The sequence below is a fragment of the Podarcis bocagei genome (genome assembly GCF_964188305.1).
Source record: "Podarcis bocagei genome assembly, chromosome: 11".
NCBI classification, from domain to species: Eukaryota; Metazoa; Chordata; class Lepidosauria; order Squamata; family Lacertidae; genus Podarcis; species Podarcis bocagei.
Genome location: NC_138136.1, coordinates 37,428,151 through 37,440,957, shown reverse-complemented (window position 1 = coordinate 37,440,957; position 12,807 = coordinate 37,428,151).

Sequence of the window (12,807 nt, the reverse complement as noted above, 5' to 3'; positions counted from 1 at the left end):
GAATATGAAAGTGACAATAAAGTTGATTTTATCATATTGAAGTGTAAGAGTCTCCCATTCTTTGAATTAATCTGGGCAAAGAAAAGACAAAGGTAAGTGAGTAAAAAGGAATATGAGATTTGAAAGATCAGAAACAGAATGAGTGGATCAGGATGTATGAAAGGAAGAAGCGACTATTAGGTTCTAGTGGGGACACAAGACACTGCGCTGGGCAATGTTCTCTCTGTCTTGCTACCTGAAGAGGGCACCTACAAAAGGTGCAGTCTACAATTCGGAATTGTGGCACTGGCCATCATTCTCAACTGGCTTGGGATTCTAGTCTCTATGCTTCCAAATAAACTTTCTCAATAATGGTAGCGACAGCAAATTGGGGTAGAAAATAATGCTAGGAAGGTATGCAATATAGCATGGAATTTCAAAGCCAAGGTTGTTATAGATATAGTCAAGGTGAAGCCATTTCAGCATCACCCACATGGATCCAGCTGGTCAATTTAGACCATGCAGGGCTGGGTCAAGGCAAGTTCTAAGTTATGTCAAGTTTAAGAGATGCCATAGCCTTAACAACAACAAACTGTTATTTTAACAGAAAGGACAATGAAAATAGAAATAATTAACTTTCATACAGTATTTGCATATAAACTGGTACATAGCTGAGGATGCAACTAAAAGCTAACAAAAATGTGTATCTTGCAATAAATAAGTCTATTTGTTTTTTTAAGCAATTACATAAAACTTGAAATTTAGTTTAGTTTAGTTTTTGTATTTAGAGACCCTAAATTGCAACCTACTTAGCCTACTTAATCTGAGACCCTAAACTGCAGCCTGCTTAGTTTGCACATACCGTATTTTTCGCTCTATAAGACGCACCAGACCACAAGACGCACCTAGTTTTTGGAGGAGGAAAGCAAGAAAAAAAATATTCTGCATCTCAGAAGCCAGAACAGCAAGAGGGATCGCTGTGCAGTGAAAGCAGCAATCCCTCTTGCTGTTCTGGCTTCTGGGATAGCTGTGCAGCCTGCATTCGCTCCATAAGACGCACACACATTTCCCCTTACTTTTTAGGAGGGAAAAAGTGAGTCTTATAGAGCAAAAAATACGGTATATCTGGCCCTGTGGACCAGCAACGATCAGCACGTGGGCTACAGGTGCCAGCTGCATAGAATCATCTGGAAGCGCTTCAATCTGGAAACAATTCCAGCATGTCTGGCTACCATCTGTGCAGCAGATTCACCTTTCCAGGTTTTGAACACAAGTCTTGAATATAGGATTGTGGTATTAGATTGACACGAGCCCAGAAATGACAAGGCAGTTATAATGGCCTACATTTCCTTCAATTAGTATGCAATAGCTCTGTCTTCCTTACAGTCTGAAGGAATGTATCTTCCATTACACAGACTGATCGCTCCTTTTATGTAAGTACTGTATTTGGTCCTCTTGTAAACAAACTTTGCTTCAGGAACTTTTTGGCTCCCCTGTGCAGTAACACAAAGAGCCTTTGTTATGCTCTGGGTAAGTCTGCCAATTAAAGGAAAAAAGGAGAAACGTTCTGGAGCTATGAACTAGTTCTGCAAAAGAGTTTTCTGCAAAATTATATGAGGCAGTGATGTTGCAATACTAATGGAGTGGGTCTATAGTACCGTTAACATTATTCTGATGCCACTTTGCTTAAATAACAATTTTACAATCCTGCTCTTGCAAGTTGTTACAATTGTTACAGGTTTTTGTGTCAAGGATTCTACCATTTCCCCCAAATTCTACATTCTACAGTGGTACCTCGATGTTCTAATGCTACATACAGGGATAATAATTAAATCTATATAATTTGAATCCCTTATGCTTGAATCCCTCAACATTTGTTTTATTTGCTATTATATGCTTTTACACTGCTAATTTATTGGTATTACATTGTATTTTTGTTTTCAAAATATAGATCTATAGAATACTGCTAACAGGTTTGTAAAATATCAAGCAGTTTATAAATGATTTTAAATACATAACTTAAAAATAAAACAACACAGAATAATAAAGTCAGAGATTATCTAAACTTTCCTAACATCCAGGAACAGTAAGGGAGACACCAAGGCATATGCCTAATTCCTATCAATTATAATGAGCACATTATAAATCCCTTAATATAAGCCTTGTTGTTTTCTTCTAACATGCAACAATATGCCTAATTGTGTATAGACCCAGTTTGTATCAGGAAATGCCTTTTCTCTCTTACGTTAGCTTCCCTACACATCCTGAAACATCCCAGAATTCCTTCCACTGCTTTGGTACCCATGATCCAGACTTTTCCGTTCATATTTATACATTACAATCATACCAAAGAGCCAAGACTTACAATTAAAATCACAATTGATCCCTACATTTAATTGTACTCAATGAGAGATAATGTAATAGTGAAGTGGTGGCTTATTCAGGGCAAAAGCAATTTATAGTCCAGCTATTTTGGTGATTTTGATTAGTTTCCTGTGGTTATGAATTTCACTCTGGCTGTCCTAACATATTGGCTTGCAAGCTGATTTTGATTGATCATTGTTATTATTTCGCCTAACAGAATTGTCCTGTTGTTCCTTCCAAAAGCTACCAAAGAACAAAAATAGTTTCCTACTGAAGAAATTTGCATTTTTCATCAGTAAAAAAAATGTTTGGATGCAAGTCACAGATTTTATAGGTTTTACCCCTTCACACATATCCTGGTCACACGTCACTTTCTGCCCTTTCTGATACATATAAAAATCTGACAACAGTGATGGATGAATCTCAGTTATTCTGGGTCTATCAGAACAAGGAAAGAAGCTGAAAACACCATGACAAAATAAAACCAAAGCATTAACAGCTAATAACTGTGTATAGTGTCAACATTGTACATAATGCCAAGCTCCTAAGAGGGCAAGGCCCTACTGGACTCCATAAGGCTGTTGTTTCTCAAAGCTGCTGCTGAAAGCCGGTGCCAAAGGCAAATACCTTTTAAATAGGGTTGCCACACCTCCAGGTCTGACCTGAAGTCCAGCTGGAGGGCTTGAATCTCTAAGTGGTGCATTTAAAGAATAATAGCAGCAGCAAAAACAGTAGTTTAACAACAACAACAACAACAACAACAACAACAACAACAACAACAACAACAACAACAACAACAACAACTTATACCTGCCCATCTGGCAGGGCAGGTAGGGCCTCAGCCTGTGTACCTGTTGGAGCTGGTAGACAGCTGCCCTGGACACAGAATTGACCTGCGCCTCCATGGACACCTGTGAGTCCAAAATGACTCCTTTGCTGCGCACCTGGTCCTTCATGGGCACAGTTACCCCATTCAGGACCAGGGAGTCCTCCATACCCACCCGCCCTCTGTGCCCCAAAAACAGTACTTCTGTCTTGTCAGGATTCAACCTCAATCCGTTTGCCGCCATCCATCCTCCAACTGCCATTAACTTCTGTTTCTTTATTCTATAATGTTTAAGTTATTAGATTTTAGTTGATTTAAAACCTCTTAACACCCTTTGCCTTCTTTTTACCTGTTTGCTCATGTCTCTTATTTGTCTTCTTGCTGTCTTTGTTCTTCCCTAACTTTCCTCATAGCTAAACCTTGAGTCACTTATTCTCCTTCATGCCTCAGCCCTTTTCTCTAGAAATCACAGCCTCCCAGCATCTGAGCCTCTCCCTCCTTGCTGTTCAAACAGCTTTTAAAGTTTATCTCTTATTCTCATGTGCCTTTGACCTCTAATACTAGCCTTTCCTTTCCTTAACCCACTTCTTTTTGTATCTTTCCCTATTTTCTAAGGTCTTATGCCCTCCATTTTATTGCATGTCAATAGACAGGGTTTCTCCTGTTAAATGTAATTGGTGCCCAGTGCCCAGTTCTTCAGGCTTACTATTATTACTGTATTGTTATTATTTTACCCATCATTAGAACTTCTCTGGGTCCCTCCTCTTAGGAAGCCACAGAGGGTAGTGACAAAGGAAAGGGCCTTTTCAGTTGTGGCTCCCCATCTGTGGAATGTTCACACCAGTAAGATCTGCTTGGCACCTTAAATGACATATTTCTGGCTCCAGATAAAGACTTACTCTCCCCACCCTCCCCCTGGCATTTTTTTTTATCGATTGAGATGATGTTTTGTTATTAGTGTGCTGCCAAAATTCACGTGACTGCTATGTGATTTAGAAAATCTGAAAAATATTTGCCATGGTATGTATGCCTATATAACTCATACACATTTGCAGGTGACACAGAGCATATTGCCTCTCAAAAACACCTATACAATACTATGTTTGTATTCTGTTTAAAGACATAATGAGAGGGCACAAAAACATAAAAAGCTATGCTGCATATATGGTAGTTAGGCTTATTTTAAAATTGTAGATGTTACCATGCATATATTCATACCGTAAATGAAAGCGCATTAGTCTGGTATGCTAATTAAACAAGACATAGGCATACCTAATTTTCAAGATGATGAATAAGGTGGATCTCTTAGACTCTGAGGTTATTAATCCATCAAAACTATTAGAAACACATCCTTGTGAACAGCAACACACCTCCTTCTATTCATTTCTGAAGCTGTTGGTTCATTTCTCAATGCAATAAACAATTATCCATTCCTATTTACTGGATTCCTTGATTTGTTGAAATTCAAGTACACCTAAACATTAGGGAATATTTTTTAATAGAGCAGGATTTTCCTTTGTACTTCTTAAACAGGGTAAACTAGTACACAAAACCAAGCGAACAAAGTCTGACTTCCATAAGATAAATGCTCTTTTAAAGGCATCACTTCAATGTGTAAAGGTAGATTGTTATCCTAAATTAGCTTACTAGGGGATAAATCCCGCTGGAAAAAGTGTGACTAATTTCTGAGTAAATATGCTTCTGATCCAGCTAACAAATACATTATCCTAATAATCACACTATGCACAAAGCAATATACACTTGCTTACAAAGTGTGCCGTTTGCCCCAAAACCTTGACACTCCTTTTGGTGTCTTTTGACACTGAGACCTCAATGTGCCCCTAAATTGGCATTCTATGAAGTCAGAAAACATCACTGAGTATCATTCAAGCAATTTAACACTAACAATAGCTTTAAATGATTCATGCCTAATGATTCAAGCCGCCAGTTGCAAAAGCATGCATCAAAACACATAGAAACTGTAAGATGTAGAGAAATGGTCAAGGGGGAAAAAGATGTTGACTAAAGATAGAAGGGGAAATTTTAGCTGGGGGTGGAGGGCATCCAGAAGGGAACCAGACGCTGACCAGAGCCACCTGCTTTAGAAATAGAGAGGAAGGTTGTCAGAGGAAGGAGAATGCAAGACTTTGGGACATGGCCAAAGGTTGAGGTGAAAGTGGGAATGGGAAGAAAGAGAGCAGGTCTACCCAAGAAAGAGGGACCCGATAGATGCTGAAAGCAAAAGAAGATTGCTCTTCATATTTTGAAGATCAAAAAAGCAGACACATTTGCTGCATTTAACTATGGATCACTATGACTCTGATTTTACATACCCATGAAAAAGAGGACCTGTCCTGGAAAAAGAGGACACATGGCAACCCTAGGATGGACTTGCCAAAGTGATTAATAGTCTAATCGTTCAGCCCAGACACTGAGATCCAGCATTCTGGCAGTTCCCACAATGCAATAAATGAAGCTACAGGGAACCAGGCAGAAGGCCTTCTTGGCTGTGGAATGCCCTCCCATCAGATGTTAAGGAGATGAGTAATTGTATAACATTTAGGAAACACCTGAAGGAAGCCCTGTACAGGGAAGCTTTTCAAGGTTTAATGTTTTACTGTGTTTTTATATGTGTTGGAAGCTACCCAGAGTGGCTGGGGCAAACCAGCCAGATGGACGGGGTACAAATTAGTGATGCTGATACTGAGCTGATTAATTTGGGGGGGGGTTAGCCTGGATGAGACTCTGGGTACCCTTCCAAACCTGAGATCCTGTACAGTGGTGCCCCGCAAGACGAACGCCTCGCGAGACGAAAAACTCGCAAGACGAAAGGTTTTTCCGTTTTCGAGTTGCTTCGCAAGACGAATTTCCCTATGGGCTTGCTTTGCAAGACGAAAATGTCTTGCAAGTTTGTTTCCTTTTTCGTAAAACCGTTAATACCCAGGGTGCATTGCTGGAAGAGGTGCAGTTGCGACTTGACTTTGAGGAGCAACACATTGCACGCGGTGTGGTGGCCTTTTTGAGGTTTTTGAGGACTTTGCTGAATTTTTGAAGCTTTTCCAAAACTTCTTTTGCAGCTGTTTGGTAAGTTAAACTTTTAAAACTTTTTTGGGGGTTTCTGAATTTTGGGTTGGGGTGTTTAGAATTCAAGGACTTGGTGTTGGGGAGAGGTTTGCAAGAATCTGGGAGCTTGTGTGGTTTTTTTCTGCATTTTTATGATTTTCTGTGACCATTGGGCCATGTTTATTTCATTTTTTTAAAAAAATCTGGGTTTTGAATTTCTGCATGCTGGGTGGCTGGGGGAACAGCTATGGAGGGGTTTGCAAGAATCTGGGAGCTTGTGTGGGTTTTTTTTGAATTTTTATGGTTTTCTGTGACCATTGGGCCATGTTGTGTTTTTTTGAAAAAAAGTTCTGGGTTTTGAATTTCTGTGTGCTGGGTGGCTGGGGGAACAGCTGAGGAGGGGTTTGCAAGAATCTGGGAGCTTGTGTGGGTTTTTTTTGAATTTTTATGGTTTTCTGTGACCATTGGGCGATGTTGGTTTTTTTTTGAAAAAAAGTTCTGGGTTTTGAATTTCTGTGTGCTGGGTGGCTGGGGGAACAGCTGAGGAGGGGTTTGCAACAGTTGGGGAGGGGTTTGCAACAGTTGGGGAGGGGCTGGGGGAACAGTTGAGGTTTCTGAAGACTTTGGTGATTTTTAAAGCTTTCCCAAAACTTCTTTTGCAGCCATTTGAGGATTTTGAAGACTTTGGTGATTTGCAGCTGTTTGGTAAGTTAAACTTTTAAAACTTTTTTTGGGCTTTCTGGATTTTGGGTTGGGTGTTTGGAATTCAAGGACTTGGTTCTGGGTTTGAATTGCTGATTTTTTTTTTCTTTTTCTGAGTTTACGAAGGTAAGAGCTGTGCTGCCATGGGACCCAAGAAGACTGCTGCTGCTGCGGAGGCCGGCGAGAGGAAGAAGGAGAAGGTGACGCTGGAAATGAAGAAGGAGATCATCTGGAAGCACGACGGTGGAATGCGTGTGACGGACCTCGCCAGGGAGTACGGCAGGAACCCATCGACCATCGGGACCATCCTGAAGATGAGGGAGAAGATCCTTGCGACCGATGCAGCCAAGCGAGTCACCAGGATCGTGAAGAACCTCCCAGCTGTTCTGGAGGAGGTCGAGAAGTTGCTCCTCATCTGGATAGAAGAGAAGCAGTGTGCAGGGGACACAGTGACTGAGGCCGTGATTTGTGAGAAGGCCAAGGCCTTGCACGCAGACCTCATCCGGGAACAGCCAGGAACCTCAGGCGAGCCAGAAGTCTTCAAGGCAAGCAGAGGCTGGTTTGACTGGTTCAAGACGAGATCTGGAATCCACAGCGTGGTCAGGCAGAGAAATTTGAATTGCGCTTGGCGCAGCCTGTGGCTGGACTGTGTGGCACCAAGTGACTCTGATGCACCAGAGTCAACAGTGGTGCAGGACATTGTTTCCTTGGGGAGGACCATGGGCCTGGAGGTCACAGAGGAGGACGTCAGCGAGCTGGTGGAGGAGCACGACGACGAGCTGACCACCCAGGAGCTGGTTGAACTGCAGGCAGAGGTTGCGCAGGAGCAGGCCTCGCTGGAAGAGGAGGAAGCAACTGAGGAACGGCCGTCCTCCAAAGAACTGAGGGACATTTGCCAGAAGTGGAAGGAGGTGCAGGCTTTTGCAGAGTGGCACCACCCTGACAAGCACGTGGCACATGACCAAGCGAACACTTTTGATATGACGGTCATGTTGCCTCTCAGGGAGCTGCTGAAAAGCCGGATGAAGCAGCAGACCATGGACAGGTTCCTCAGCAAGAAGCAAAGAGTGGAAGAGGAACCTTCTTCGAGTGGTCCCCCAGAGTCTTAGAAAATGTAATGTACCCTTTTTTGATTTTTAAATGTTTTTCCTGTCATGTTTAGAAACTTAATTTATTGCTCCTTCAATTTTTGAAATGCTCTTTACAGTATGCGTGACTTTAAAGAGCAGTTAATAAACTCTTGTTGTACCAAATTTGGCTTTGATTGGACTTTTTTTGACCATAGGAACGCATTAATTGGATTTCAATGCATTCCTATGGGATTTCGTGCTTCGCAAGACGAAAAATTCGCTAGACAAAAAAACTCGCGGAACGAATTAATTTCGTCTTGCGAGGCACCACTGTATCTGTGAGGGTAATGACTTTGGCTGACTAGTTTAGTACCATAATTTAGCATATCCAACAAAGTTATAGCAGAGATTGGGTTCTGTTTTGGGCCACTGCTAGCTGATTCTATTTGGAAGTCTGATGTGGAAGCAGTGGCCTTTGTTTGTTTGCCAGAGCTTTTTAAGCTGTGCCTTCACCTATGTTCAAGCAATTCCTTTAAAAAAAACCACGGAAATGTTATAAAATGTCAATAAGCCTCTAGTGACATCCTTTCAAAAGAAACTGGACCCAGGTAAATGCTGCACCCATTGAACTTCTCAACAGGTCTAGCAACCTACCTGTTAAATGGTGTGGATTTGCCTCGGCATAACTGTTCTCTGTCTTGCCATGTTCACACACCAACCCTTCCAGATAACAAAGTAACTTGCATAATGTACAGTTATTTATTGGAGGATAAGGTCCACATGCACTGTCTGGGCAGTTTTGGTTACTGTATGACTTTTATTGTGCTTTTATTATGATGGTGACATTTGTTCATCTGTATTTTTTTTTTAATCAGGATAACACAACAGGAATTCGATTCAAAGCAGAATGCTAAAACTTGGGGCTGAAGAGAACACTGGGAGAAAATAAATTACACTTTGGTTACTGTTGTCCACATTGGCTCTATCCTCTGGGGAATGGCCATAGCTCAGCGAATAAGCATCTGTTTGCATGCAGAAGGTCCCAGTTCCAGCATCTCTAGGTAGGGAGATGACCCTATCTGAAATCCATCTGCTAGTCAGTGTAGACAGAATTGCACTAGATGGGAACATTTCTATGTAATAATTTAAATAAGCCATGGTTAGGACCTTTCCTAGAATTCAAGGACTGTCCTAGAATTCAAGAAGCAAAGTGTGGACAGCAGGAAAATACCCCAACCTACCAACATTTATGTGGCACCGGTGAACTTTATATGTTGATTGTGTACGCACAAATGTCATGGGCTGCAACGGAACAGTATGTATATTGCTGTGAAGAGCCGCACAGTCTCATCAACCCACATCTTCTTGGGCCCTGGCTGTGATCCTCCCCCCACCCCCACCCCACTATGTCCAAGAAGGAAACAGTCTCCCGTGTTTCACAATAGTGATGTTCCATTGCTATACTCCCTTTGGACATCACTATTGGTGAGTGTCTGCTCTGTACTACCTGAAAAGCCACATGGGCGTAGACCTTGAGCACTGGGTGCCTGCGTGGAGAATCTGTCCCTGGAGTGTATTCACCATGACAAGGTGGCGTAGGTATCATCAGTCCGTTGCTCCTAGAGCAGCCTCCCACCTGACAGTGTATTTGTTGTTAGGTGTGGAACAGGTAGATATGTGACTTGATCAACTGCACAACTGAGTTGCCCAATTGCCTGTGGGGCTCTTGGTAATGCAGCGGATCCTTTCAGAAAGTAGAAGTTGGCTTCAAGCCTGTTGGCTAGAAACTGTGCAAGACTCTTTGCAAGCCTTGTACGAGGCATTGAAGTCCCGACTGGAAGTCGTTGTGATGCAATATTGGAACACATTAAAGATATAACAAGTATTGTGAATGCAATCAGATACATGAAGCCTTATTCTCAGTTTGCAAGTATATATCCTCATGGATTTAAGTAGAAAAATTGTAACCAGTAGGCCCAAATGGCAATTAAATGTATAAACTAGCACCTGTGGCAGTTGAATTTAAGCTTAAATGTATGCAAAATAAGCACAGCAACTGTTCACAACTTAATTAACTGGGAATAAATCCCTTGGGAGGGTTGCCTTATCTTTCACTGCTCTTGTAACTATCTCGCTCACCACAAGGAGGCAGTGCTTTTACATTTTTACAGTACTTTTAAAAAATCCACCTAGTGATGTGGTGTAAGGTGGGGTGGGGTGGGGTGGGGTGGGGCAGGGAATGCTGAGATGGAAAAATAATTATAAAGATGTTTTCTAGGGACATTACCTATTACCTGCTTTTCTAGATTTTTTTTTGTATTAGTGTTGAACTACAAATAAAGAGTGTGAGATTCTGCTCTGCTGCCAGAGCAACACCCTTACAATGGTTTTTCAAGGCAAAATGCCTCACAATACCACATAGTTGCACCACTTTCTGGGACAACATAAAGAGAAAGAAGCCGAAACTGTTGATGTCAAAATTCAGCACAAGCACATCCATTTCGTGCTAATGCATCACCTTGGGTTTCGCCAGTGTTTAGCTCATGTTTCTTCAGGTTAAGCACCAGTCTTCGGTTTGGGGCAAGGACGGAAACAGAGGCTGCAGAACTACAAATACTATTCCATTAGGTCATCATCAGATAGTAACTGTTGGATATCCCTGTTGAATTACAAATTTCTTCTCATTCTTCACTTTATGGCTGACAACCAAGGGCACTTCTAGACAGCCACTGTTTTGGGCTTGCAATTTACACAATAAAAGTTGATTCTGATCTATTGTGCAGCAATCCTGCTTCCTCCTCCACTCCCCCCCCCAAAAAGCCCCCAGACTTTTTGCAATAAGAAAAACAGTGGGGGTAATAATAATAATAATAATAATAATAACAACAACAACAACAACAACAACAACAACAACAACAACAACAACAATAATAATAATGCTGCTGCACTGGAATGTATAATAAATAATACATTATTTATATAATAAATAAGAAAAACAGTGGGGGAAATAATATTTTAAAAAATGCACTGGAAAGTATGGGATAAGATTTGCTTGACTCAGCATCAACTAACCACCCTGCAACCAAATCAGAATTAATACTCAAAAATTAGCTGACACCGTCTCATCTCCTGCAAACCTTCTGCAAACAAATCTGGATGAAAGTTCAATGAACAGGCTGTCTGGAAGTGATCCTAGAATGGCAACCAAAAAGCTGCTCTAATGTGAAGATCATGGAATTCAATTCTTTTTAATTAAAAACTGACCGTCATGCACATTCAGTACATCCCAGTGCAGTGGGAACGTTAATGCATTTCCATGATGCTATCTCACTCAATGGTAGGGAAGAGTTGCATTGTTACCACAAACTGCAAACAGATGTGCAGCGATTTTACTTTATTTTTTAAAAAATACTATATATAGAAACAGTCACACTATTGTTTATGGCCATGCATAGCTTAAGGAAAAATTTCATGTGTGTTTTAATAAAAAAACCTGTTTCACATTTTGTTTGGTTTAATTCACATTATTGCCAGCTGAATGGACATTTTATATGTAATGGAAAAGTTTCTCAAGTTGAGTGGATGTGGATTATCATGACTGCTTAATGGAGCATTCTTCTGAGGCAGCCATCTATTCCAGTTTAATAAGCAATTCATGTTATTTACTCTTGCTCAGAGACATTAGTGAGGAAGAAGCATTCCATTGTTACTATTAACATTTACTTGTAAATGTTTTTCCACTTGAAGGCTCTCTAAACAGTGGATTAAAATACAGTCAATGTAAAGCAAGGAACCTGTGGGCCACCATATATTGTTGGACTCCAACTCCCATCAGGCCTATCCAGCATAGCCAATGGCCAAGAATGATGGGAGCTGGAGTCCAACACCTGGAGGGCCACAGGTTTCCCCACCCCTGATTTAAGGAGCATATATTCCTAAGGACTGTTTATTACCATGTATATTACCAGAACAGAACACCCTTATGCCCAACCTAAAGGCTGCTCCAGAGAATTGTGAGACGGTGTTATATGATTTCCCTCAGCCAGCTCCTCCTTGTGGAGAAAATAGAGAATGAATCCAAATACTTTAAATGTGTGTAAAGGCAACACAAACTCTTCAAAGTAACTGCTGCAGAAATGCCCTATTTGGCTTCCAGGATGTGCAGCAAATGTTCAATTCTCAGTGGATGGTTAATTGAAAACATTCAAGGGTTGAAAAATTGTCTGTTGCTATTGTTTTTAAACAAACTATGGTTGCTCCAGAACACCCCGGCAAAGCATCTTCTTGGACACAAGACACACAAAATGAAGTAAAGTCCTAGATTCAAGTTGTTGACAGCTACAGTATTAGACTAGACCTTTTGGACACCAAAGAACAGGAATGATATAAACAGTCAAACCTCAGCTGCCAAACGCCTCCTTTTTGGAATGTTTCAGCTCCTGAACGCCGAAAACCCAGAAGTAAATGCTCCAGTTTTTGAACATTTTTCAGAAACTGAACATCTGACACAGCTTCTGCTTAAAGAGTTTGGATTTGATATCCCACTTTATCACTACCCGAAGAAGTCTCAAAACGGCTAACATTCTCCTTTCCCTTCCTCCCCCACAGCAAACACTCTGTGAGGTAAGTGGTGCTGAGAGACTTCAGAGAAGTGTGACTGGCCCAAGGTCACCCAGCAGCTGCATGTGGAGGAGCAGAGACGCGAACCCGGTTCACCGGACTACGAGACTACCGCTCTTAACCACTACACCACACTGGCTCTCCAGAGTGCAGGAAGCTCCTGCAACCAACCAGAAGCCTTGG